The 26,768-nt window shown below is 40.3% G+C and overlaps 1 protein-coding gene across 9 annotated transcripts in view; it reads left to right on the top strand.

Moving 5' to 3' along the window:
• lrfn2b (leucine rich repeat and fibronectin type III domain containing 2b) overlaps positions 1–26,768 on the top strand; it is a 173,873-nt gene that overhangs the window by 77,991 nt on the left and 69,114 nt on the right. The window contains exons 1-2 of one of the 9 annotated variants that reach the window (XM_071478336.1): positions 16,153–16,291; positions 26,085–26,173. The exons of 7 other annotated variants lie outside the window; for them this stretch is intronic. The gene's annotated coding sequence lies outside the window, so the exon portion shown is untranslated. Of the gene's footprint in view, positions 1–16,152; positions 16,292–26,084; positions 26,174–26,768 lie in introns of those variants that run through there. One more of the 9 variants, XM_071478337.1, reaches the window with a different exon arrangement.

Here is a 26,768-nt window from a genome sequence, read left to right on the forward strand (position 1 = left end):
CAATTACAATAACTTCAGTTTTGTCTGAATTTAAGAGTAAGAAATTACTGGTCATCCAGATTTTTATGTCCTTAAGACACACCTGAAGCTTGGCTACCTGGTTAGTCTCACCTGGCTTCATGGATAAGTACAGCTGGGTGTCATCTGCGTAACAATGGAAATTCATCTGGTGCCTCCTAATAATGTTTCCCAGAGGAAGCATATATAGACTGAAGAGCATTGGTCCTAGCACAGAACCTTGTGGAACTCCATGACTGACTTCTGTGATGATAGAGGAGTCATTGTTAACATGAACAAACTGGAGTCTATCTGACAGATATGACTTAAACCAGCTTAGTGCGGTTCCTTTGATGCCGACCATATGTTCTAGTCTCTGTAATAAAATCTTATGATCGATGGTGTCAAATGCGGCACTAAGATCTAGTAGGACAAGTATAGAGACAAGTCCATTGTCTGAGGCTATGAGGAGATCATTGGTAACCTTAACCAGAGCTGTTTCTGTGCTATGATGGACTCTAAAACCTGACTGAAAGTCTTCAAACAAACCATTCCTGTGCAAGTAATCACATAACTGGCTTGCAACGACCCTCTCAAGGATTTTGGAGATAAAGGGGAGGTTGGATATAGGTCTATAATTGGCTAAAACGTCAGGATCAAGAGTAGGCTTTTTAAGTAGAGGTTTAATTACTGCAACTTTAAAAGCCTGCGGTACATAACCAGTTGATAAAGATAAGTTAATCAGACTTAATATAGAGGTGTCAAGTAAAGGAAAAACCTCTTTGAACAACCTTGTTGGAATGGGGTCAAGAAGACAGGATGATGGTTTAGATAAATAAACTGTTGAAGTGAGCTCAGGGAGATGTACAGGAGAGAAACAGTCAAAATATAAGCCAGTTACAGTTGACTCTGAGGCTGCTGAACTGGACAATACATCTGAACCAGCTGTGGGGAGGAGATGGTGAATTTTTTCTCTAACAGAGACAATTTTATCTGTAAAGAAGCTCATGAAGTCATTACAACTGAGGGCTAAAGGTATAGATGGGTCAACAGAGCTGTGGCTGTCTGTCAGCCTGGCTACAGTGCTGAACAGAAACCTGGGATTGTTCTTGTTTTCTTCTATCAATGATGAATAATAGGATGTTCTGGCTTTACGGAGGCTTTTTTTATACGCCAATAGGCTGTCTTTCCAAGCCTTTAAAGATTCATCCAGGTTAGTAGAACGCCACCTTCTTTCTAGCTTCCTTGAATTTTGCTTTAAAGCTCGTGTTTCTGAGTTGTACCATGGAGCTAGCCTTCTCTGACTCACTACCTTCTTCCTCAGAGGGGCCACAGTATCTAGAGTTGCACGCAGTGAGGCTACAGTACTATCAACAAAATCATCAACCTGTGTGGCTGTGAAGTTAAGAGAGCTGTTCCCTACTGCATTGATACATGGCAGTGGGCTAAGTACTGATGGGATCCTTTCTTTAAATTTGCTAATGGTATTGTCAGAGAGACACCTGCTGTAATAGATTTTTTCCCCAGATGCTGTGTAGTCCATGACTGAAAACTCAAATGTTAACAGAGAATGGTCAGACAAAAGAGGGTTTCTGGGAGAAACTGTTAGGTATTCAATGTCAATCCCATAAGTCAGAACCAGATCAAGGGTATGATTAAAAGAGTGAGTGGGTTCATTAACATGCTGAGAGAAGCCAATTGAGTCTAATAATGAATTAAATGCATGACTCAGGCTGTCACTTTCAACATCTACATGAATGTTAAAATCACCCACTATGATGACTTTATCTGTGCTAAGAGCTAACTCAGATAAAAAGTCTGAGAACTCAGATAAGAACTCAGAGTAAGGAGCAGGAGGACGATATACAGTAACTAGTAGGACTGGTTTTTGTGTCTTCCGGTTTGGGTGAGACAGACTAAGAATAAGGCTTTCAAACGAATTATGATTAACCTTATGCTTGGGATTCAGTAATAAATTGGAGTGATAAATGGCTGCCACCCCTCCTCCTCGGCCTGTGCTTCGAGGGATATGAACGTTAACATGAGTGGGGGGTGTTGATTCATTTAAACTAACATATTCATCCTGCTGCAGCCAGTAAAGCATTTCCTGAGGACACACACAGCTGTGAGTCAGCAAGGACTCTCTAATCAAATTTAAAACTGCATGATGAAACGACACACTAAACTTTTCAGCTACAATGAGAACAATAACAACATCAAAGAACCAGGTCAAAGACACAACTATTACATCGCACAGTACGAGTCATATTTGCAATTTTGTGGACCCATTTCACTGCAGCACTTTACAGTGTTAAGAGATGAAACATTTTTAGCATGGCTGTATCCATGGAAAACAAAGATAGACACAATAGTCAGCAACACACCTCCTTGAGAAGCAAGGTGATGCAGTACTCAGTACTCAAAACTGTTTATCTAAATCCTGTTCACTCAACGTTGCCCATCAGTGGGTGGAGACAGGTTGTTTGCATGCCTTCCAATAACAGAGTGACATGGAAACAGCAGTTTAAGGTGGATGAGGTTAATCTCACTAACTGGGTGACCTGTAACTGGACTGGATTAACCTAGAACCAGGCCTCATTAAACATTCAGATTATGGTGGTCAGTCATTAGCTCAGAGGCACCAGCATTTAACCACATTTGTATCAGTGAGGGTATACACACCTATTACACAATATAGTTCAACAGCTCCACTGTACTACGTCATAGGGAAATATATATTTTACTTGATGTATTTGATGACTGAAGTTACTGCTCAGTTTGCTGATAAAAATGTTACATACAAAACACAAAATAAGCTTATCCAGTCAGTATTAGTGTGGTTATAGATTTAATGCCTGACATCATGTAAAGTAGGTAAAACAGTTTTCACCTCAAGAAGCTGCATCATGCACAGTAATGGATAAATAATAATATTAAAAAAGCACACAATATAATATAATACATAATATAATATCACACTCATACAAACCATTTTCCTGCATAATGAAAACGGGGGGTGGGGGATGCCAGCCTCTGGATTTAAGCAGCTGTTGTATCTAAATACAGAAAGTATTTATAGTTATTTTGTGCAGTTTGCCATTCTTAATTCCATAAAGTAATTGGTAACTTGTATTCCCACTGCATCAATTCCATCATTGCAACAACAGTTATGTCATCACCACTGTATTCTTTGATACAGAGATACTGTTTCCATATACTTTGTTTTCCAGTTGCTCATTGTTCCCTTGTTTTGCTCTGCTGTTAAGATACTGCCAAAGATACTTAACACTCCCTCCACTGTTTAAAATGAAAAGCCTCTGGGAAAGTGAAGGATTTTGCCATTAGAGCCACAGGCATTTAATGTGAAACAATTGTACAGGAAATGATAGTGATAGTAGCTCAACAGTAATCGGATCTTTTTACTACAAAATAACTTTGAGAAAGCTGAGGGTTTATTTACAACCTCTCTGATTCTTTATAGTGATGTCAGTGTCCAGATTTTTACTAAGCTATCTAGCCTGCTATAGTAAACTCCCCTCTGGAAGGGTTGTCAGGAAAGTACGGCGGAAACAACTCGAGTCTCTCTCTTTTTATTTTTATTGTGTACACACATACACACAATAGCATTCACTCGCTACGTGTTAGCCTGCCTGCTACAGCTACACTACTCGTGGTCTAAATTAAACCAGGTTAGACCAGGTTAGACTAGGTTGTAAACCTGTAATGTAAACACAAGCACAAAAACAGAATTAACTATTAATATTATACAGATACCCATATAACATTATTTCCCGTTCACAGTTTTATCAGTTATTACTCACCGACAAGGCGTACTGGTCCTGACAATAACTCAAATGAGAAAGAAAAAAAAGACTTGGCATGTGTGCCCTGCGGCGAACTGCGCATGCTCCTCACAGGAGATAATGAAAAACCCGTACATGCATCACTCATAATGATAAAGCAACAGTGATGACTGCTGGAAAGTTCTACAGTCAGTTTCTTCCCAGATCTCACCTTGTTGATTGGCCATCACTAACTGTTTCCAGGCTAAAAGCCATTCTTGTGAATAAAGCAAAAGTTTAGTGACGATCCTGTAAAGAAGCCTGACAGCTCAAGATCAAGTTGGAAAGAGGAGGTGGTGTCTATAGCCTTATCTGAGCTGTGAAGATCAATGCAAGCTGCGCTAGCCAAATATTTCCACTAATCAGCGTTGTCATTCATTACAGCTGCACACCTGTCCTGGGGCTCAAAGAATCCCATTTGCAGGAGCAGAGAGTGGATGAGGTCGGGCAAAGCAAAGTCTCATCTTTGTTTTAATCAATGGACGGAGTCTGTAAATGCTTTTCACCCAGGTAGACGTGTCCGACATGCTGAATGCGCACAGCCAGCCGTTCACTAGTTTGCGTACCCACAAAGCAAATGGGCCACTTGCCTTTATCTCTGCTTTGTTCCTGGTCCCAAGGTTGAGGAGTCCCTGTGGTTTGATATTCCGTCTCTGTAGACATGTAGATGTATTTAGTAGCACAGCTAAGGTGTTGCTTTTGCCATCTGCAATGAATAAGAATTGGATGCTTGCAGATGATTCATGCCACCTTTGTGTGTGTGTGTGTGTGTGTGTGTGTGTGTGTGTGTGTGTGTGTGTGTGTGTGTGCGTGCGTGCGTGTGTGTGTATGCACGTGCGTGTGTGGCTAATATGTTTGTCAGACAGAGCTGTTACCTCCTGTACTGACCACAGCTGTTTTATGGCTGCATTCAACCTTCCAGTAATGGAGAGTTCAGGCTGTTTACAAAGCAAAGATATCCTCCCTGGGAACCTGCATTTGTCTGTGCTGCAGCCTCAGTAATCTACTGTCTGTGGCTTCACTTTGAATCCTTATCACCGCCATCTCCCCGTCCTTCTCATTTGCTAAATTATAAGGAGGAGTCGCACCGGTGTACATTGCAGATGTGAGTGTTATGTAGACAGGGAGTAGGTGGCTTGGGAAATTAAGGCCTAATGATAGCTTGTACTATGCTTTATCAAAGAGCTTAAAATCATTACCTCTCAATTTCTATTGCTGTTACCACTGTACAAATGTGCAATATGATTATAACTATTAATTGTGTGGATTTTAAAAGTCACATTTTTTGTCATACCGTGGTATGTTTATATATTTCTGAATTATTCTCAGGTCCCTAAACAAACATTCCCATCTGGCTTATTTATTTATCAAATTATTTTATTGAACTTTTACAATTTATCAGCAGTGGGATATAAAATTACATATGTGATAAAATATTTGACCCTTATCATCCTCTAGTTGTGCTTGAAAATGTCAAATAAATTGAATTAAATCAAATCATATTGATTTTTGAATATCCACTGACATACCAAATGCAGTGTATGTATATACATGAGACACAAAGAAATGCTCAGCTGTTTCTGCAAAGCATTTATTCTTCAGATCAAGTTTTTGTTGGTCAGTCACTTTCCGCTGTGTCAAGATATCAATGCACAAACAATGCACCTCATCACACCTCTTTTTAAGATCAACACATCCATGGGTGCTCAGATGGGTGCAAGTGTATTAGCTATTTAAACAACATTGGCGCTGGACAGGAAAATAAAAACTGATAGATAACAATTGATTGTTCACTTAAAGACAGGATCATAGAAATAAATGAATCAATTAATAAATAATGCAACAGCCAGTAACAAGACATTTCCGAGACCGAACATTCAGTGATTTTGTTGGTATTGATGAGGTAAATCTGGGACTGAGGGGTTTAAAATTCTGATCAAATGAAAATAAGGTTTCTTTGTTGTTTTTATGAAAGAAAGTTTTAGAGGTTTTGCTCTTAAACTCTATGCTACTTTGATGATGGTATTTTTACCTGTGGGGTAATTTTAACTGATTATATAACATTTGTCTTGTACTTATTTTGAAGTTATTGTGTTATTCTTGTAGTGCACATGTATACACAGGTTTCTTCTTTCTTACACTTTTTTGCCATACTTAGGCACATTGTCGGCTGGTAAAGTAGAGACAGCATTCTCTCTCAGATGGTCCTTCATGGGATGTTGTGGTATGGATCTTGTTGTGGTGTGTTATGGGATGTTGCGGTGTGGCTCAGTTAACTCAGCACAAAGCAAGTAATGCAGCAGGGACTTTGCAATGTACAGCAGACTCATGTTATAATTGCTGTTGTGCTATGAAAGTACGTACATGTTTTTGGATTCTCTCAGCCATGGTTGCATTCTTTGTATGTTGCTTAAATAAGCCAGGCTAACATCATGTAGGCAGAGTTTCATCATTTTTATTATTTTCAGGCAAAGCTTCACATCCACCCTGTAAAACAAACCCAGCACAGAAATCTAAACTCTGCACATCCCCTCTATTTGTTGATGAGCAACGGCACTGATTCACTCCAAAGAACTACCACCCACCCACTGACAGCATGGCAGGAGTTAGCTGGCCAAGGAACATATGGAACCGGTCCAAAGCCTGGACAGCAAAGCCTGGACAGCAACCCATGAAGCTCAAGATTCAGAGTCAGAGTCAGAGTTTGACAACTGCATGCTGTCAGTATACACTGGTGATACTGATACAACTGCTGAACCTCAAATTACATCTAAAAGAAACGAAAACAATGTTTGAGTATAATGTTACCCAAAAGTTGCAGTACATTTTTGATACACTGTAGAAATAAAAAAAAATAATAAGAAAAATTTAAGATAACATTTCTGCCATGTGGCTGTGGCTCATTAAACATACAGTTTAAAAAAATGTCCAGACATGTGTAGTGTAATTGTAATGAAGTTAAATTAGAGTCCAAAATGCAATTAAAGTTTTTTTTACAGTAGCCCAAGAGGTCCAAACATCAATGGTGAGAGAAACTTTTGGGAGATGTTTATTTATTCTATTAGTTCTGTTTATTTATACAGAGAACAAGCTTCAAGACACATTCACAAAAGGTGGAAGCATCTATCCATCCATCCATCCATCCATCCCTCTCAGTCAGTGAAATGCTGGAAGTAGTATATACTATAGAGAGGTGAAACGTGGTGATGCTGAATGTTAGAGAGGTGGATGAGCATGTAGCACAGCTGTTGGAGATGGGAATAGGTCTCCAGTTCTAGACCTGTAATAAATGTTTGCCTTTTTATCACTGGTAATGATAATCTTTTCCACAGTGGATACATGTAATGTCACTCCCTCAATTTTTATTTTTTAATCTAAGAACTCACTGGAGTTGTCTCCTGTCAGTTCAGGAACTGTTTGTGCTGGAACAGTGATTAGTGAGACAGTTTTTTGTAAGGTTCACACTTGAAAATGCAAAACATGACCAAAGTCTTTTTTCATATTCATATTTTAAAAATATACATAAATAAATAACTACTTAATATTAAAACAACATAATATTAACACAGTAAGTGAAGTGTTGAGGTGTCCCACCTGCTCTGTGACACAGTTTGTAGCAGAGGGGGGAGTGGAAGTTGTCATCGACACACATGGCAGCGCTATTCCTCACACACGAGGATGCAAGTGGATTGAAGCTTTGTATCTTGTGATTTGTTTATTTGTCTTCTGTCATATTATCAATTACTCTATAAAGCTCTTTATGAGGGATTTGTTTTGTTAAATCTGCTTCATAAATACATTTGACTTGATTTGCCTTTTGTTGTGAGAAGACTGTGCACACTGCAGCTGTCATAGTCACTGGAATAAATGGATACAAAGTCAAGGGTTGAAGATAACAACAAGTCAAGTCGCAGTTTTCACTTAGAAGTCCATAATAACTCCATAATGATAAGGTCCATTATGACCATGACCGTCAGCTATGAAGTCATATCATTAGTTTTCAGTCAAAATTGTGACTTTTTATTGACTCATTATTAAATGAGTTGATTTTGACTTCTGTCATTAGTTTGAATAGAAAACTCTCTTATTATAATGTTGACTTAGTATTTCATAATAACGATTTATAAATTTGACTGAACTATTTTTTAATACCATAATCTAACTATATCGTATCTACATATTACATCATATTATTTTTATCTTATAATTTTGTAAATTATGTAAATAACATGGTGGTTGTTCTTCAGTTAACTGATTCATTTTTGGTTTCTTACATTTCAGAAAAAATGACCATGAGTTATTTTAGATTTCTTTTCATATGTTTTCTGTCAGTTGTGTTTTTTCTGGTGGTAGTGGTCTTTCCCAGTTTGCAGATGCATGTGCATGAGGGAGAATCAGAGGGGCCACAGGTCGAAGTCTCCATCACAGGGTTGTACAGTTGTAGATTTTCACCTCTCTTTTGCTTCATGTTGTTGCGTACACATATTTGTGTAAGGATTAAAGTTTCTCTTTTTCACTGGTGCATGATCTCAGCATATGTCTCTCATTCATTTATCTATAAAACATTCTCGATCTGTCCTAAAATCCCATAAGCTGCTTTACACGCAGCAGAGAGTGTCCACGTCTCCTGCCAAGGCCTTAATTGTTTGTTTTCTATCTTTTTAATGGGCCTCGTGCAGTTTGTTCATGCAATTAATTGGAAGAGTTTGGCTTCAGGCCCTTGTGATGGCACACTGACGCCCTGATCAAGGCACTATAACCCCGCCATGTCCAGCTCTGCAGCTGACCCAACCTCTGACCTCAGTGTGGAGCAGAAAATAAAGAAACAGAATATTAGATTATATTTAATACACACACTGCTCGGTTCAGTTGTTTAGAGTCCTTCCACTTCACTGGTATTTAGAACAGTCTGGACTAATAATATTTTCCATGTTTATCTGGGGGAATGAGCGTCATTCCAACAAAGGAGCTTCGTTGCTCTACATCTGTGAATTGGAATCGACACAGAAGCTGGTGAATTCTCTAAAATCACTTTTCTGTGCTGTGGTTACTCAGCTGCTTTACAGCCATGTTACTCTATCTGTAAATATTAGACACCAGTCTGTAGAAATTGGAGGGATACAGTGCAGGGATGCAATTAGCTAGCTCACAGCCAATCCTTTAATGGCAGGATGACAGGTGCTGACATTTACATCGGTAACACTGGAGCAGATGAGGGACCAGAAAGAGCTCATGTTCATAAAGTTGGACACAGCAGTCTACATGCGGACATTGTACAGCAGTGTGGGTTTAGGGACTTACTCTGTGTGCTCAGGGGTTATATAAAAGCTAAGCCCCCTGACTCAGGAGCTACACTCCCCCCTGCTGGTTTAGGATTACATCCCAGGAGCCATTGCTTGTGTGTCTGCCTTTGTGGTTGAATCAAACACTACAGGACCTAATCAAAGTGGAGGAAACTAATCAGTGAAAGAGAACTCTGTGCCTACTGTCGACACAGCTGGACACATGTCTGCAAACCTCTGCTTCCACCTTATGATTCTACTGCTGTCGCACCATAATAACAAAACTACTGACACCACAAGTTCTGCTATAACTGCAACCTACTTTACCACCACAAAACAACTACAATTCAATTGAATTCAATTCAGTTAAATTTTATTTGTATAGTGCCAAATCATAATATACATTATCTCAAGGCACTTTACAGGGTAAGGTCAAGACTTACTTTGTTATAGAGAAAAACCCAACAATTTCCACAAAGAGCAAGCGCTTGGCGACAGGGGGGAGGAAAAACTCCCTTTTAACAGGAAGAAACCTCCAACAGAACCGGGCTCAGGGTGGGCGGCCGTCTCTCCTCCTAAACCTTTAGGAGGAGAAAAAAAACGGGGGTAGAAGGGGGAGAAAGGAGAGAGGAGAAAAGAGAGAGAGAGACACCAGGAACAGCTGTATAGGTAATGGTGTTATATATGATGAATAGTGGTGGATCTAGATCCTGCTGCTCCAGAGTCAGAGATACCTGCAGAATGAGGACAGAAAGAGGGAGAGAGAGGAGAAGCACAAACTACCTTGGAGAGAAAAAAAATACAAAGGTAATGGCATAAAGTAGTCGAGAGAGAGAGAGAGAGAGAGAGAGAGAGAGAGAGAGAGAGAGAGAGAGAGCTAAGTGCATCATGGGAATCCCCCAGCAGTCTAGCTCTATAGCAGCATAACTAAGGGATGGACAGGACATACCCGAGCCAGCCCTAACTATAAGCTTTACCAAACGGGACAGTTTTAAGCCTGATCTTAAAGGTAGAGAGGATCCACAGGAGAGGAGCCTGATAGCTGAAGGCTCTGCCCCCCATTCTGCTCTTACGAACTCTGGGAACCACAAGTAGACCTGCATTTAGAGAGCTAAGTGTCCTATTGGGAAAATAGGGAACTATAAGCTCTCCAAGGTACGATGGTGCCTGACCATTAATGGCTTTGTAGGTGAGGAGGAGGATTTTAAATTCTATCCTGGATTTTACAGGGAGCCAATGCAGAGAAGCTAACACAGGAGAGATGTGATCACGTTTCCTAGTTCCTGTCAGTACTCGTGCTGCAGCATTTTGGATCAATTGGAGGCTTTTTACTGAATTTTTGGGACATCCTGACAATAAAGAATTACAGTAGTCCAATCTTGAGGTAACAAATGCATGAACTAGCTTTTCAGCATCCTTTAGGCACAGATTGGGTCTGATTTGTGCAATATTGCGCAGGTGGAAGAAGGCTGTCCTAGAGACTTGCTTTATATGTGAAGTAAAGGACAAGTCCTGGTCCAAAATGACACCAAGGTTTCTGACTGTAGCACTGGAGGCCAAGGTAATGTCATCCAGAGTCAGTATATTATCACATAGTGTCTCTGAGGTGTTTTGGGCCAATTACAATAACTTCAGTTTTCTCTGAATTTAAGAGTAAGAATGTACTGGTCAGATACCTGCAATTACGTTCTTATATTGACCATGAATGTAAACTAACTAACTTTTCAGATGTTGAATCAGAATTCTACCACATTCTGAAAAATGCCATGACCATGATCCCTTCTAAATCCATTTCAAAGCTATACTCAGCTCTTTCCAATGCCAACAACAATAGCACTCTATACATTAAAGATAAATGGGAAAGGGAATCAGGGGTTGAGATTTCTGAGGAGGCTTGGGACAACATCTGGTCCTTCCAGTGGACAACATCCAGCTCCATGGACTGCAGAGAGCATTGCTGGAAGAATATTATTAGATTTTTCAAGTCACCATATCAGGAGAGTTATAAAGATGCAACTATGTCATGCTGGAGGCAATGTGGCTCGACTGCTGCTAACCACTTCCATATCTTCTGGGACTGTCCCAAGTTAAAAGTCTTCTGGAGGGATATCCAGGCTACATTAACCACAGTCAAGCAAATACCCCTGAGTTTTGATGTACTGTACCTGGGTCATGTTCCTTTCTTGGAATGTAGGAGAGAGATAAAGCTGCTGCAAATACTCTTGGTGGCAAGTAAGAAAACAATAACAAGAAGATGGTTAAACCCCATTCAGCCAACCCTAGATGATTGGATTGGAGTTACTCTGGAGATATTTAGGATGGAAAAATTGACCTACCAAATAAGACTTCAAAAGGACAAATTTGACCAAATCTGGAACAACTGGATTTCATTCATAGCCCCCATGAGAGCAGACTTTATTTAATCACACTGGTAATTCTGCTTAGTAATTGACTCATTTAATTTGTGACTGGTAATTGATGTTTATCTCTATGACAGCAGCGGCAAGATGTATCAGAATTTTCTCCAAGTGAACTCATGAGCCTGATCTGGCTCTATTTATTTTGGGCAACTTGGCAACACGGGCCCTAAGAGGATAACTTTGTTTCCACCGATGCTACTCTAGTACAAGTCTTGTGAAGTTTATGTCATCAGAGGAGAGTGGGATCTACAAGGGACAAACAAAATCTGACCCATGATTTATCCTTGGACTCATTTGCCCTGATATCTGGTGTTGATTATTTTCTGGACTCAAAAAAAAAAAAAAAAAGAGGAATGTCATTTGTTTTATTCTTACTGATGATGCCATGTGGATGTATTCATTTGCCCATTCCAAATGAGGATACAATTTAAAAAAAAAAAAAGAATGTACTGGTCATCCAGGTTTTTATGTCCTTAAGACACACCTGAAGCTTGGCTACCTGGTTAGTCTCACCTGGCTTCAAGGATAAGTACAGCTGGGTGTCATCTGTCATCTGTCAATTTATCTGGTGCCGCCTAATAATGTTTCCTAGAGGAAGCATATATAGAGTGAAAAGTATTGGCCCTAGCACAGAACCTTGTGGAACTCCATGATTGACTTTAGTGATGATAGAAGAGTCATTATTAACATAAACAAACTAGAGTCTATCTGACAAATATGACTTAAACCAGCGGTTCCTTTAATGCCAACCATATGCTCTAGTCTCTGTAATAAAATCTTATGATTGATGATGTCAAATGCAGCACTAAGATCTAGTAGGACAAGTATAGAGACAAATCCATTGTCTGAGGCTATGAGGAGATCATTGGTAACCTTAACCAGAGCTGTTTCTGTGCTATGATGGACACTAAAATCTGACTGAAAATCTTCAAACAAACCATTCCTGTGCAAATAATCACATAACTGGTTTGCAATGACCTTCTCAAGGATTTTGGAAATAAAGGGGAGGTTGGATATAGGTCTATAATTGGCTAAAACATCTGGATCAATAAGTTGATCAGACTTGATATAGAGGTGTTGATTAAAGGAAAAACTTGCCTTGTTGGAACGGGGTCTAGAAGATAAGTCAATGGTTTAGATGAAGAAACTGTTGAAGTGAGCTCAGAGAGATCTACAGGAGAGAAATAGTCTAAATATAAACCAGTTACAGTCGACTCTGAGGCTGCTGAACTGGACAGTACATCTGAGTCAGCTGTGGGGAGGAGATGGTGAATTTTTTCTCTAACAGAGACAATTTTATTTGTAAAGAAGCTCATAAAGTCATTACAACTGAGGGCTAAAGGAATAGATGGATCAACAGAGCTGTAGCTGTCTGTCAGCCTGGCTACAGTACTGAACAGAAACCTGGGATTATTTCTTCTATCAATGATGAATAATAGGATGTTCTGGCTTTACAGAGACTTTTTTTTATACGCCAATAGGCTGTCTTTCCAAGCCTTTAGAGATTCTTCCAGGTTAGTAGAACGCCACCTTCTTTCTAGCTTCCTTGAATTTTGCTTTAAAGCTCATGTTTCTGAGTTGTACCATGGAGCTAGCCTTCTCTGACTCACTACCTTCTTCCTCAGAGGGGCTACAGTATCTGGAGTTGCACGCAGTGAGGCTACAGTACTGTCAACAAGATCATCAACCTGTGTGGATGTGAAGTTAAGAGGGCTGTTCCCTACTGCATCGATACATGGCAGTGGGCTAAGTACTGATGGGATTCTTTCTTTAAATTTGCTAACGGTATTGTCAGAGAGACACCTGCTGTGATGGATTTTTTTCCCAAATGCTGTGTAGTCCATGACTGAAAACTCAAATGTTAACAGAAAATGGTCAGATAAAAGAGGGTTTGGGGGAAATACTGTTAGATATTCAATGTCAATCCCATAAGTCAGAACCAGATCAAGGGTATGGTTAAAAGAGTGAGTGGGTTCATTAACATGCTGAGAGAAGCCAATAGAGTCTAATAATTAATTAAATGCAATACTCAGGCTGTCACTTTCAACATCTACATGGATGTTAAAATCACCCACTATGATAACTTTATCTGTAATGAGAACTAACTCAGATAAAAACTCTGAGAACTCAGATAAGAACTCAGAGTACGGGGCAGGTGGACGATATACAGTAACTAGTAGGACTGGTTTTTGTGTTTTCCAGTTTGGGTGTGACAGACTAAGAATAAGGCTTTCAAATGAATTATGATTAAGCTTAGGGTTAGGATTTATTAATAAATTTGAGTGATAAATGGCTGCCACCCCTCCTCCTCGGCCTGTGCTTCGAGGGATATGAACGTTAACATGAGTAGGGGGTGTTGATTCATTCAGAATAACATATCAGTCGTAGTCAGACAGAGCAGATCTACATGATGATCAGTTGTCAGATCATTGACTAGTAGAGATTTAGATGATATTCAATAATCCACATTTAATTTTCCTATTATTTAGTTCTGGAATAACAGTTGTATTAATTTGTATTAGGTTTTCATGTCTAACTCCTCCTCTGTTCACTTTTGATTTATTACATTTAAATTTAGGCAGTCGGGGGACAGACACAGTTTTTAGGGGGTGAATGGCAGACGATTGCTCTAAGAGACGCGCAGAGAAGAGTGAAAGACTGCGACTCTGCCTCCTGGTCTCAACTCTGGATTGTCATGGCTTTGGCTTTCTAATAAACTCAGTGAGATTTATCAGATAAGAGAGCAGCTCCATCCAGCGTGGGATGTATGCCGTCTCGTCTAATTAGACCAGGTCTTCCCCAGAAAGTCTGCCAGTTATCAACAAAGCCCACATCGTTAGCAGAACACCACCTCAATAACCAGCGGTTGAACGATGACAAGCGGCTGTACATGTCATCGCTGGTCAACAACTACTGCTGCTATTACTCTTAGTTCGCATTTGTAGGTCTGATACATTACACCCATCCCGGACTCAAAATCAGTGCTGCACATCAACAGTAGTGTTGTTTGTCAGCCTGCATCAATGCAGACTTGGTGTTGGAGCCTGTATAACCCACTCCCACTTCAGGGTTATTTGTTTGGTACAGCATTTAATGTGGTGGATCCTCAATGTGAATGCACAAACCGAGTAAAGGATGTTGTTGTTGGGTACGGGGAGGGTGAAGGGGCTGGATTGGAACTGGGCCAGAGACAGACCTGCTGGATGTCTCTGACAGCATGACTGTCTGACAGCAACACTACAATCTGTAGTGTGATGGTGTCTCAGGTAATCACCTGCTGGCAATATAATGTGAGCACATCTACACAAAGAGCACAACTATTCCACTACTAACTTTACTGCTACTGCATTCCCCACCAATACCATCAGCATTACCCTTACAGTGCATGCGTCTCTCCACAACAGCCCTGAGTGTGTCCAGTCACAGACCCAGCCCTTTTAACCAGCTTGTCCAGTCTCTTTGTGTTCTAGTCTGACCTGCTGCTGCCCTAGCAGACCACAGCAGAGAAGAGGACACTCTCCACTGCTGACTTATAGAACATGTGCAGCATTTCACTGCAGATGTCAAAGGACCTGAGCTTTCTGAGGAAAAAGAGCTGGCTGCACCCCTTCCTGTAGATGGCATCTGTGTTCAGGGACCAGTCCAGTTTACTGCCCATGTGCACACCTAGGTCTTTATAAGTGTGCACCACCTCAGTGTCTTTCCCTCTAACATTGACTGAAGTGTGGCCCTAGACCTGTGAAGTCACTGACCATCTCGATGGTCTTGGAGCTTCAGAAGGAGGCAGTTCTTGGTTGGGACAGCACGTGACCTGCAGACAAGATGGCTGCGTAACGTGATTGCTCTTGCCCTCTCTCTCCTTACTTTTACATATTATCCATCTATCTTGCATCGTTAACTGAACAACTTCTTGCCCGGAGCCTCAGCAACTCCTGTGTGTACGATGGCTGACGGTTTGAGAAGCAAAACCGGCTCGGATCCTCTGAAGGACGATGAAAAGCTTGTGACATATAAGCTTGCTGTATCGTCCATGCTAACTTCCGCAATGAAAGAGCAGCAAACTTTTATTGAGAGACAATTTGCAAAATTTGAAGAACAGCTGGACAACATAAAAACAGAGGTAATGAAGAACTCATTTGATATAAAGAAGCTGAAAGCAGATCACAATGGGCTCTGCACACAGATGGCTAAATCCGAGCAGTCTCTCCAAACCACATGCCGTAAACTTGAAGCAAACCTGGCGGAGCTAGAGGACAGGTCCCGCCGGGACAATGTTCGCATTATCAACCTGCCAGAAAAAACTGAAAACGGCGACGCAGCGGAATTTGTCTCATCCTCGCTCACTAAATGGTTCCCCGCTCTCACCGGTAGAAAGATGGAGGTGATGCGGGCTCATCGTATAGGACCTGAACGCAACACCGGATCCCGCACCCTGATCTGCAAGATGCTACGTTACACAGACCGGGACCGCATCCTGAAGGCAGCCAGAGGCCCTCGGATCGAGGTAAACGGCAAAGAGATCCGCTTTGCAGCGGACTACAGTAACTACACCATCACCCGGCGCCGCTCATTTTCCCGAGCGATGGAGACAGCGAGGAAACTCGGTTTCATTCCGTTTCTGATTTACCCGGCCAAACTAAAGCTGTCCCGCGGATCAGAAGTGCACCTCTTCGAGACCCAGGCAGAGGCTGAAAAATTTCTCTGCGCTCAGACCCGGACGGCGGACTGACGAATGAACCTGATGTTACAGGTACTTTATTTAAGTTTACACGGAATCTCTAGATAAGTAAAATATTATCTCATACAGCCATAATAACTCACGTCAGTGCATACGTGAAGTTACTCTGACTAAAGCTTCCTGCTAAAATGAGGGATGCTGTTTTTTGTTGGTTTATTATAATGCTCACTTTATTTGATTAGTGAGTGACTTATGTTTCTACAAACAATATGGATAAATAACTAGAGTTTTGCAGAAGAGTTTGTTATTTTTTTTGTTCTGGCTGATATTTAAAAAAACTAAAACAAACTAAAAAAACAAAAACAAACAAAAAAAAAATTAATAACAACTCTTAACTTTGATGGATAACTTTCATTTGTAGTATGTCCAATCTGTGCGTTTTTTCTTTTTACGACATTTGACTGGTTATACAGAATATTGTATGGGGGTGGAGGGGCAGGCTTTTGTGTTGGCAGGATAGCCAGCTTTCTCAGTCCAGGTGCCCATATAGTGGGTGTTATGTTTGTGGCTACTGCCACCCTGTTATATGTTATTAGTGTTAGATGCCAGTTTGTATTTTCTTTTCTTTTTTTTCTTTTTTTTTTTTTTTGGCGACATCGGGTTTTATACTTGGATCTCCACATTTCTGACTATAACTCATATACAGGAACTCAAAACCTTGCTCAGCTCTATCCGTAACTATGTCTATGTTACATAGCTGGAATATAAATGGTTTATATTCCCCCATTAAGCGCTCAATGTGTCTTGATTGGCTTAAAAGACACAAGATAGACGTGGCCTTCATTCAAGAGTCACATTTTAAACATTCTGATAAACAATGCTTGTCGAACCGTTATTACTATACGACAGCTGCGTCTACTTTCAACTCTAAGAGCTGTGGTGCCCCGGTGGTATTGAGACGTAGCCTATCTTTAACAATAATTGGAAGCTTTGAAAGTGAGGATGGCCGAATTGCTTACATTAAAACAAACATATATGGTCAGAGAATAGCATTTATATGTATATATGCCACAAATCACTATAATCCAGAGTTCTTTGGCATAATCAGCAAAACTCTGTGTGACCTGCAGGACTTTTCAGTTATTATAGGTACTGACATGAACGCTGTCCTCGATCCCTTACTTGATAGATCTAGTGCACCATCTCAACATATCCCCTCTTCAACAACACCCTTCCAAGGATTAGTTGACGATTTTAGTCTCACAGATCTTTACAGAGCTATAAACCCTTCTTTAAGACAATATAGTTTCCATTCGCACAGACACAAGACCTACTCAAGGATAGATTATTTACTGGCTTCTGCAACTTTATGCACTGAAATTCATACAGCTGTGATGCATCCTAACTCTTTATCTGACCACTGTGTTATCACAGCACAGCTCACACTTGCCAAGACTCCAACTAAGGCCACAAGATGGCGTTTTAATACTACATTACTTAAAAATAATGATTATTGTGACCATTTCAAAAATAATTTCAAAACATTTATTTCAGAGAATGCTAACTCAGTAGATGACCCTCGAGTCTTATGGGGCGCAATTAAAGGGTTTGTAAGAAATACTACTATCTCCTTTGCATCTTATCTCAATCGAACAAGACTGGGCGAAATTAAATCGCTTGAAAATGAATTACAAAGGCTTGAACACATTCAGCAGTGAGATGGCGCTACAGAGGACAATAAAAAGAAAATCGACGAAGTCAGAATGAAGCTAAACAACATTTTGAGATTACGAGCTGAATTTCAAATTCATAGGACTAGAAGGAACTATTATTTTAATGGCTCGAGGCCAAGCCACCTGCTCTCTCTTAGTCTGCAAAAATGTGAAAAATATTCCAACATTGCAGCTATCAGCTCAAACCAAAAATTGTTGACAGCCCCCAAAGAAATTAATACTGCTTTCCAAAAGTTTTATGCAGAGCTATATAAATCTGAGATTTCATTAGATAAAACTAAATGTGAAACCTTTTTACTAGATTTAGAGCTTCCCACACTTGAGCAAGAAGATGCACGGCGCCTGGGGGAACCAATTACTCTGACTGAGCTGAGAGATGCTATAGCTGTTTTATCTCACCTTTTGGGAAGAGTTGGGTCAATACTTTTTAGCCATGATTCATAAAGCTGTAGAAGTTGGTTCCTTTTTCAATGACATGAATGCTGCCTTGATAGCTGTATTGCCCAAACCAAATAAGGACACCACAAAATGTGGTAACTATAGACCATTGTCTATCCTCAATGCAGAAATAAAGGTCTTTGCCCGCATACTGGCCTCTCGAATAGAACCCCATATAGCCACATTAATTAATAGTGACCGGACAGGCTTTGTGAAATCAAGACTTGCTTCTGACAATGTACGCCATCTGCTTCATGTAATTCATGCTGCCAAGGATACTCCCTCTCCTTGTGCAATATTGAGCCTGGACGCAGAAAAAGCCTTTGATAGGCTGGAATGGGAATAGTTTAGTGAACTTAATAAAAGATGAACCCAATTTAAAGTGCTGTAAAACCATCCACAAATACTATACAATAACCCGTCTGCAATGATTAACACGAATGGCATCATATCAAATAAGTTTAATTTATCACGCTCATGCCGACAAGGATGCCCGTTAAGCCCGCTTCTTTTTATTTTGTCATTAGAGCCCCTTGCACAGAAAATTCGTCAACACCCAAATATCTCCCCCATCTTTTTTAACAACACCACACACTCCATATAACTATACGCTGATGACATATTACTGTATTTCGATAGAGCAACCTTATCATTACCGCATATTTTGGACACTTTTCATGAATTTAGCTCTCTATCCGGTTACAAGATCAATTGGACAAAATCTGCGCTTCTCCCCTTAAACTCGGAATTGAACCTGAGTTCATTACCTCAGCACATCCCAGTGGTTAAACAATTCAAATACTTGGGGGTGGATATTTTTCCTTCACTATCTAATATTGCCAATAAGAACTTTCAGGGCATCTATAACAAAATCGAGGCAGATCTTAATAGATGGTCTCACTTGCCAAAATCTTTACAAGCCCGTGTCTCAATTATTAAGATGGATATTTTACCACGCATAAATTTCTTCTCTTCGATGTTACCCTTACCACCCCCAATTGATTACTGGAAAAAAGTACATTCTTTGGTCTCTAAGTTTATTTGGGGAGGGAAACGGCCACGTGTTAAGTTAACTACTCTACAACGAGATAAAACAGAGGGTGGTCTCTCCGTGCCTAACTTTAAATACTATTTTTGGTCATTTGTATTGAGACCACTCACAGATTGGCTTAACCCCAACTCTGATCCATGTTGGAAATCTATAGAAAAGAATCTAGCATCCCCACACAGACTAGAGGATCTGATTTACTCCACTGTCCCTTTGAAACGAGCTAAGCTGCGACTTAGTCCCATAATGAGTTTCCTCTTATCAACATGGGCTAGTGCTGAGAAGGAATCTAAGAATACATGCAAATGGCATATGAATAGTCCACTCTTTAATAACTATTCCCTACTCACTGGAGGGGTCCCATTCTCATTTCCGGACTGGAGCTCTAGGGGTATCCATGTTTTGGCTGATGTATATAATGAGAATGGGCTTCGTGATTTCAATGACTTGAGACTGACTTACCAATTACCTGGTACATCTGTATTTCTGTACTTTCAACTACGATCATCTATGAAAGCATATGGAGTTCCATGGAATTCTCCTCTTTCTGCTCACCCTTTGCATTCCACTCTGTATAATGGAGGACGAAAAAGAGGTTTGGTTTCCCGAATTTATTCACTTATCCGGGATGCCTCTTATAAAACCCTTCCTATTGTACATGTTTGGTCTAGTGAATTGGAGCATTATATCGGAGGTGATTCATTGAACTGGGAAAAGATTTGGTCTTCGATAGTCTTGGCTTCTAAAAACCCAAACCATCAACAGATACATTTCAACTATATCCACAGGACTTACCTCACTCCAAGGAGAAACTTTCTCATGAAACGTTTATCATCACCAATTTGCACCCTGTGCTCAGATGAACTTATAGGCTCATATATACATATGTATTGGGAATGTAAGGATGTGAAGTCTTTTTGGGGTGAGGTTTGTTCTACTTTATCTAATGTACTTGAAGTTGTTGTACCATGTTCTCCCATTGTGTTACTCCTGAATGATACCACCTCGTTAAAATTGACTTGCTGGAAGAGCCGTACTCTCCTGACGGGCATCACTGCTGCTAAATAGATACTGGCTTTACGCTGGAAACCTCCACATACAGATACCAAACCCCATTGGATTAACACTTACATTGACATAATAAATATGGAGCTTTCAGTGGCAAGAATGCACAGTGCTGGAGCTGATACTATTTTAGCATGGCAAACAATGGCAGAAAATATCAGGGAATTGCTGTAAGCATTATTTCTACTTGCATTTCTTGTTAAACATGGTCTCTCATGTCCTGTAAGAGTTTTTTTTTTTCTTTCTTTTTTTCTTTTCTTTATAGAGATCCAAGTTGGGGGGGTGGGGGGTAGGGGTCGCCGCCTGTTTTTGTTTTGTTTGTTTGCCTGTTTGTTTGTTTGTTTGTTTGTTTTTCTATGTTGGTGTTTATTAGATTACAATGTACCTTTCACTTTTATCGGTCTGATGTATTTGTTTCTCCTTAAAAACAATAAAAAAATTAAGTCACAAAAAAAAAAGAAGGAGGCAGTTCTTGTCGATCCATTCACTGAAGGCCATCTTCAGATCCCTTTACTCTCCTTCCTGCCCATTCCTGATACACACCACAATAGCTGTGTAACCCGGGTATTTCTGGATATAGCAAGACTCACAGTTGCATTTAAAGTCTGCTGTATACAGGTTGAACAGTACCGGAGCCAGAACAGTCCCCTGTCGGGCATTAATAGATAATGCATTACAGGCAGCACCAATGGTAAGAAAATGGTATCTCTTCATCAGTAAAATGATACTCTCTGTGCTGAGACTGAGACAGAGACAGGTCTGAATCAAGTTAATTTTCTCCTGATCTGTCGGTCTGAAAAATTAGTGAGAGACATTTCAGTTTCAGAATGTTCTGAAGTGTGGCTTGTGAAAACTGGATCCAATATTTATTTTGGTGACTCTAGGCTTAAAAAAAATCTGTCAAAATCTGAGATCACGTTCACTTCTCCCATTGGAATAATAGACTCAGACCTACTGCTGGTCTCCTTAAGGGGCGGGGAAGTGGAGAAGCCCATGTGACACAGGAAATAATGAAAGAGAACTGTTTCCTTTCTCAACTTTGTCTGGCTCTGGTTTAGCGAGTAGAGCTGTGTCTCAAACATGAGACATCAGACATCACTGAAGATGCAATAAACACCACAATCCTCTACAGAGAAGTTACAAAAACACCACACTGATGAACAAGTTAATTTGTTGATCCAAGACACACTGAGCAAAAGAGAGAGAGAGAGGAGAGAGAAAAGCACGCACTAACTGCTAAGCAATAGCAGCAATTAGCAGATATAACAACTGCTGAATTAGTGAAAGTCACTAAAAGGAACAACTGTGAGAGCTGGAGCAGATCTAGTCAATTTAAATGTACAGCAGGTAGTTAGTCACTGTGATGAAGTAAACAGCAGCATTAACTGGGTTAAGATAGAGCAGCAATGAAAGCTACAGTAACAGAGGCTCTGGCAACTGGAGATGAGACACTACACTGAGGTCAGCATGCAAAATTTGTTGATTGTTGGAGGATGTAGTGTGTGGAGCTGTTGAGCTGTTTTACATTATACAGAGGTCTTTCTGTTATTTTGCGTACTTTCATTGACATAAATAGGGTGGACAAAATAGTAGAAACACCTGAACACCACGGCGAGAATCCTTATGTAGCAGTAATTTTGTGTTGTCATATCAGTTCTAAATATCACTTATCGGTCTCCTTGATCATTAATAATCAGTATTGGAATTGGTCCTGAAAAAAATATATTGGTCGATCCCTAATTAATACTACTAGGTACACTGCAGCTGTCTCACTGCTGCCATTTACTACTACCGTTACTATATTCATACCTGTGATACCATGACTAAAAACACTACTACTGCTGTTATTGCTATTGCTACTACTGGTACAAATACCTTTACTATCCCATACTATCATTACTATTAACTATGATTACATTCACCGCCAGTACCAACCACTACTTACTATGTTAGTTCTGTTAACATGTGCAATGCTATAACTGCAGGTGCTACTATTCATTAGTATAGTGCTTTTATACTACTTCTATCAATATGACCAATAAGGAATTTTAGAGGTAACAGTCCTTGTATTCAGGGGGATAGTGATTTATAATTATTCATTGTTTACAAATGTACTTAAACATGGCTGAGTAATAATGATGTTAATGGTTAACGGTTAATATGTAGTGATGACCTACCCAGCGTGCCTGCTGCTCTTCACGTGCTTCTAGTTAATCCTGACAGACATAGTGACATCTGCTTAGTCCTCCCACAACCTCCCTGCAGCAGCTGGAGGTTAAGTGCACTATTGGAAGTTGATGGTTGTTGTGACGGGAAGGGGAAGACGACACTCATTTGCTGTTCTCACACACACACATACACATGTACACACGCACACATACACACACTGGCAACGTTCCACTTATTAGCACCGAGCTCTGACCTTTAGGCTGCTGTTTGTGTGGAGTGAAGGGAAAAACCAAGGTTTCTCCCCAAACAACACGTACATGCATATCCCCTACAGGAAGTCATTTCCTGTTGTTGTTTTCACTTTGCATTTTCTCGCTGAATGTTTTATTCATTTCCCGGCATGTTGGTTAAGTTAATGAAAGGAGAGACGGGAATTGAACTCATCATATTTTATGGATCAAAGACACAATGAGGTCTGTGCTTCTTCGCCTGTGTGCTTTCCTCCCAATTAGCTGAGTGTATGACACTGCCTGGACCCTGCAGCTGATGGAGATCGATGTGAAGCATGAGAGAGACACCCGGGGGAGTTTTGTTCACTGGGGTGTTGGGGCTGTCTCCTTCCACTGATATCTCACAGCCAGCTTAATGTGTTTATTATCATCTGCATCAGCTTCTTGCATGTTATCCCATTTTTTCCACGTTCTTTCACTCATGCCGTCTCCCACAGAGGCCTTGTATTACATCAAAGTTGCTGTGGTGTTTTTGTGCTGAGTACAAGCTTCAAACAAATTAATGAGTGGATGTTGTTGGCTAATTAATGTCAACTGATACGGGTTTTGTCTGCACGCAAAAATTCTTGCTCTATATTTCCTTCTCTTCAGTCTTAAAATAGCCAGGATGTTTTTTAGTGGATGGCAGGATCTCAGATAGTGTTATGTGTGTCTGCAGCTCAAACCGTATTTCATTCACTGTGTTTGATTTGAATATGGCTCATTTGACGTAATTGGCAAGTTGTACCACTAATGACCCACCTCGTCATAGAGAAGGCTAGACGCTAATAGAAGCAGTTCTCAGTGAACTGTAAAGTCCTGCAGGTCTCCTGAACTGATCAGACATACAGTGGGTCTGTTTGTGAAACATGCTCCTTTGCACACATGATTTTTGCAAAAAATCCCAGCTGCAGTCTGTAGAGATGAATGTGCTGAAATCTACTGTTTCCAGTTTACTCTTTACATGTTGCTGGCCTCCTGTCCTCATTACATTATTACATCATTACACTGCGATGCACTGCTCAGCTACTGCTGCATTAATTCATCATGTCATCCTGAAGTATTTAATACCTAAATCTTTCTGATCTTTGATGGTAGGATCCGGGGCTCCAGACTAACTTTTCTTTTAACTTTGTTAATTATCAAACTCACAAACAGACACAGATTCTTGCTTTGCAGGTAGAGTAGATAGATAGATGCATGCTGCCTGCTGTGGTCCTGTTTCTGCTCCTGAGAACCCATATTAGTGGCTGTATTTCTTAATATGTGTATAATATTCAGACCTAGATTTGGACTGGCCCACCAAAATCCACCAGGAGATACATAACATATGGCCTGTGTCACACTTTACAAGAATCATAGAACTATACTTGAAATAGAACAACTTGCACATGAAACTGTAGTTCTTTCTTCACTTTCCTGTGTATAAAGTAGCAGCTACAGAGAAAGTGAGATTAAATATTAGAGATTAGAGTTCAGTCTGGACAGAACAACAGTAAATACAACACCAGACATATTTAATTTTGTTATTCATGTAAAACAAATCAGCAATAGTCCATGGTTGCCTCAGTATTTAAACTGATAAAGATACAAAGACATGGTAAAGCAGATGGACAGAGCAGTGGGACCAAACTGAATGTAGTTATCTGGGGAGATGATGAGGGAGATGATGGCCAAACAGAACCACAGTGTGCCGTGCAGCCAGCCCCAATGGGAGAGAGCTACATTGCTCTCTCTCCCTTTTACTCTCTTGCACTCCCTCCCTCTCTCACCCTTGCCATTGGGGCCCAACATCTCAGCCTACCAGGAATCTTCCCCTACCTCCCGATTAGCCACTCCCTGCCCAGTACTCATTGGTGTTAGTTTGCTTAGTTGAGAGTCAGAACCCTGGCTGGTCACTCATCACCTGTCCACTCCTAATCAGAGTGTTTTATGACCCGACCCGCAGATAAACCACGTTGCTTGTGGATATAACTATTGTCCATGTACAAGCTTTGATAACGTTTTTGTTTAATATACTCACACATGGCCAAGGCACCTCCTGTAAAGTTTGCTAAAAGGTGACATTACCAAGCAGCTGATGACTGTTTCAATCCATTGACTAATAAAAATACATCCATTATCATTTGTCCCTTAGTTACCTCAGACTCAGAATGTGTAGGCCCTTCTGTGTTCACTCTGTGTTTAGTTTAACCAGCACAACATACATGGGAGGTCCTGCTAACGAGCTGTGACTGAGGGGGTAGGACCAATGTTATGAGTTTTGCACCAGCACATTTCATGTCTTGCGCTGAGTGATAGTAACCATAGTAACAGCACACCAGCTCCATTCTAGTCACAGTTTTATATATATATATATATATATATATATATATATATATATATATATATATATATATATCCTTTTATTCCGGAGGTGTCCCAGATCAAATCTCTGTTTGTCCCAAACACATTTTCTCTCCTCTGTGAACATCGGGGCATCTTTAGTCTCAAGCCCTGCTAGGATCACTTTGATCACTATGTCAGATTAGAAAATCAAGGAGTCATAAATTGTTGCCATGAGTTGGACAAGAGACAAAGCACAGGCCAATACCCACAGGAATTCTGTCCATATTGGATGGTTTCCAAACCTCATCATTTACATCCAACATCCAGTTTCACTGAAGGAAGTAGTATGCCCTCTATGCAGCAAGGTGGAAGGTAAGGCCAAGCCAATGTTTGCATGCAATTACAGAGTAAATTACACCACAACGCTAGGCACCTTCCTATTTTAAAGTGGTAACCGTTACCAATGTAGTTGCTGGGGTGTGAGTGCACTGTCAGCTGGAAGCAGCCAGCTGAGTCTGGCTGCAACCCCACAGCTCTCAACTGGGTCATGGAGGGAAATGCTGGAGGTGAAGTGCCATGTTTTAATAAAGAAATAACTCAAAAAGCAAAGCATGCAGTTATTCATGGATATTTTTACTGTGTCATACTGTTTGTACACAAGTGCCTGTGCCAGCAAGTTCTCCTTTTAACACACGGGATTATTATGTAAAGTGCCACTGCTCTGTTTGTTGTCACACAGGGGCCCTTTAGCGGGACAGTCCAGGCTGACCCATGTCATATTTCTGAAGCATTTTAATTTGTTTGTGTAAAACCAGGGGCATTGGAGGAAAGTGATGAAGAACTTCCCTGAACAAAACTGCCTGTAGAGCATGATTCAGCAGTGAGATGGCAGCATGAGACACAGGTATGGGAGTGTGGGGTTTAGTGCTGATGTTGCTGGAATAATTCCTCCTATCATTTTTTTTTTCATTTGACAAATGCAAAATTAACAGCATGAACCAGGACAAGTGTAATAAATTGGTCAGACCAGCTCTTCTTTTAAAATTGGTTCCCTATCAGCTGTGGTTTGAGAATTTACAGTTTGTCAAGAGTAAAAATAGTGTTGCAGGTCCCGCGATGATAAAAGATTAAATGAGCAAACAGGACAATTTTAGCCCAAATAGTTATTTCTTTTTCTAACAATGATGGTAAGAAAATACATGAAATTACATTAACCCTCTCACATCCACTCTCAGGCTTCAGAACTAAACATATGTAAAAAAATAATAATAATAATAAATAAATAAATTTTTAAGTAAATATTTTAGTGAATTCAGTATTTAAGTGATGAACGTAATGTGCAATGTTACTCTGATACTAGAGCCCTTCAGTTTTCAGGGAAAATAAATATGAAGCAGGTACACACACAATAAACAGCTGGTCTAACGTTACAGTTCAGAGGCTCAAACTATGAATAAAACATCTCTAAACTTACTTGCAGACCCTTGGAAATACCTTAA

The sequence above is a fragment of the Trachinotus anak genome, unplaced genomic scaffold, assembly GCF_046630095.1.
Source record: "Trachinotus anak isolate AG129_WGS33_773 ecotype Australia unplaced genomic scaffold, CSIRO_AGI_Tana_v1 ptg000005l, whole genome shotgun sequence".
NCBI lineage: Eukaryota > Metazoa > Chordata > Actinopteri > Carangiformes > Carangidae > Trachinotus > Trachinotus anak.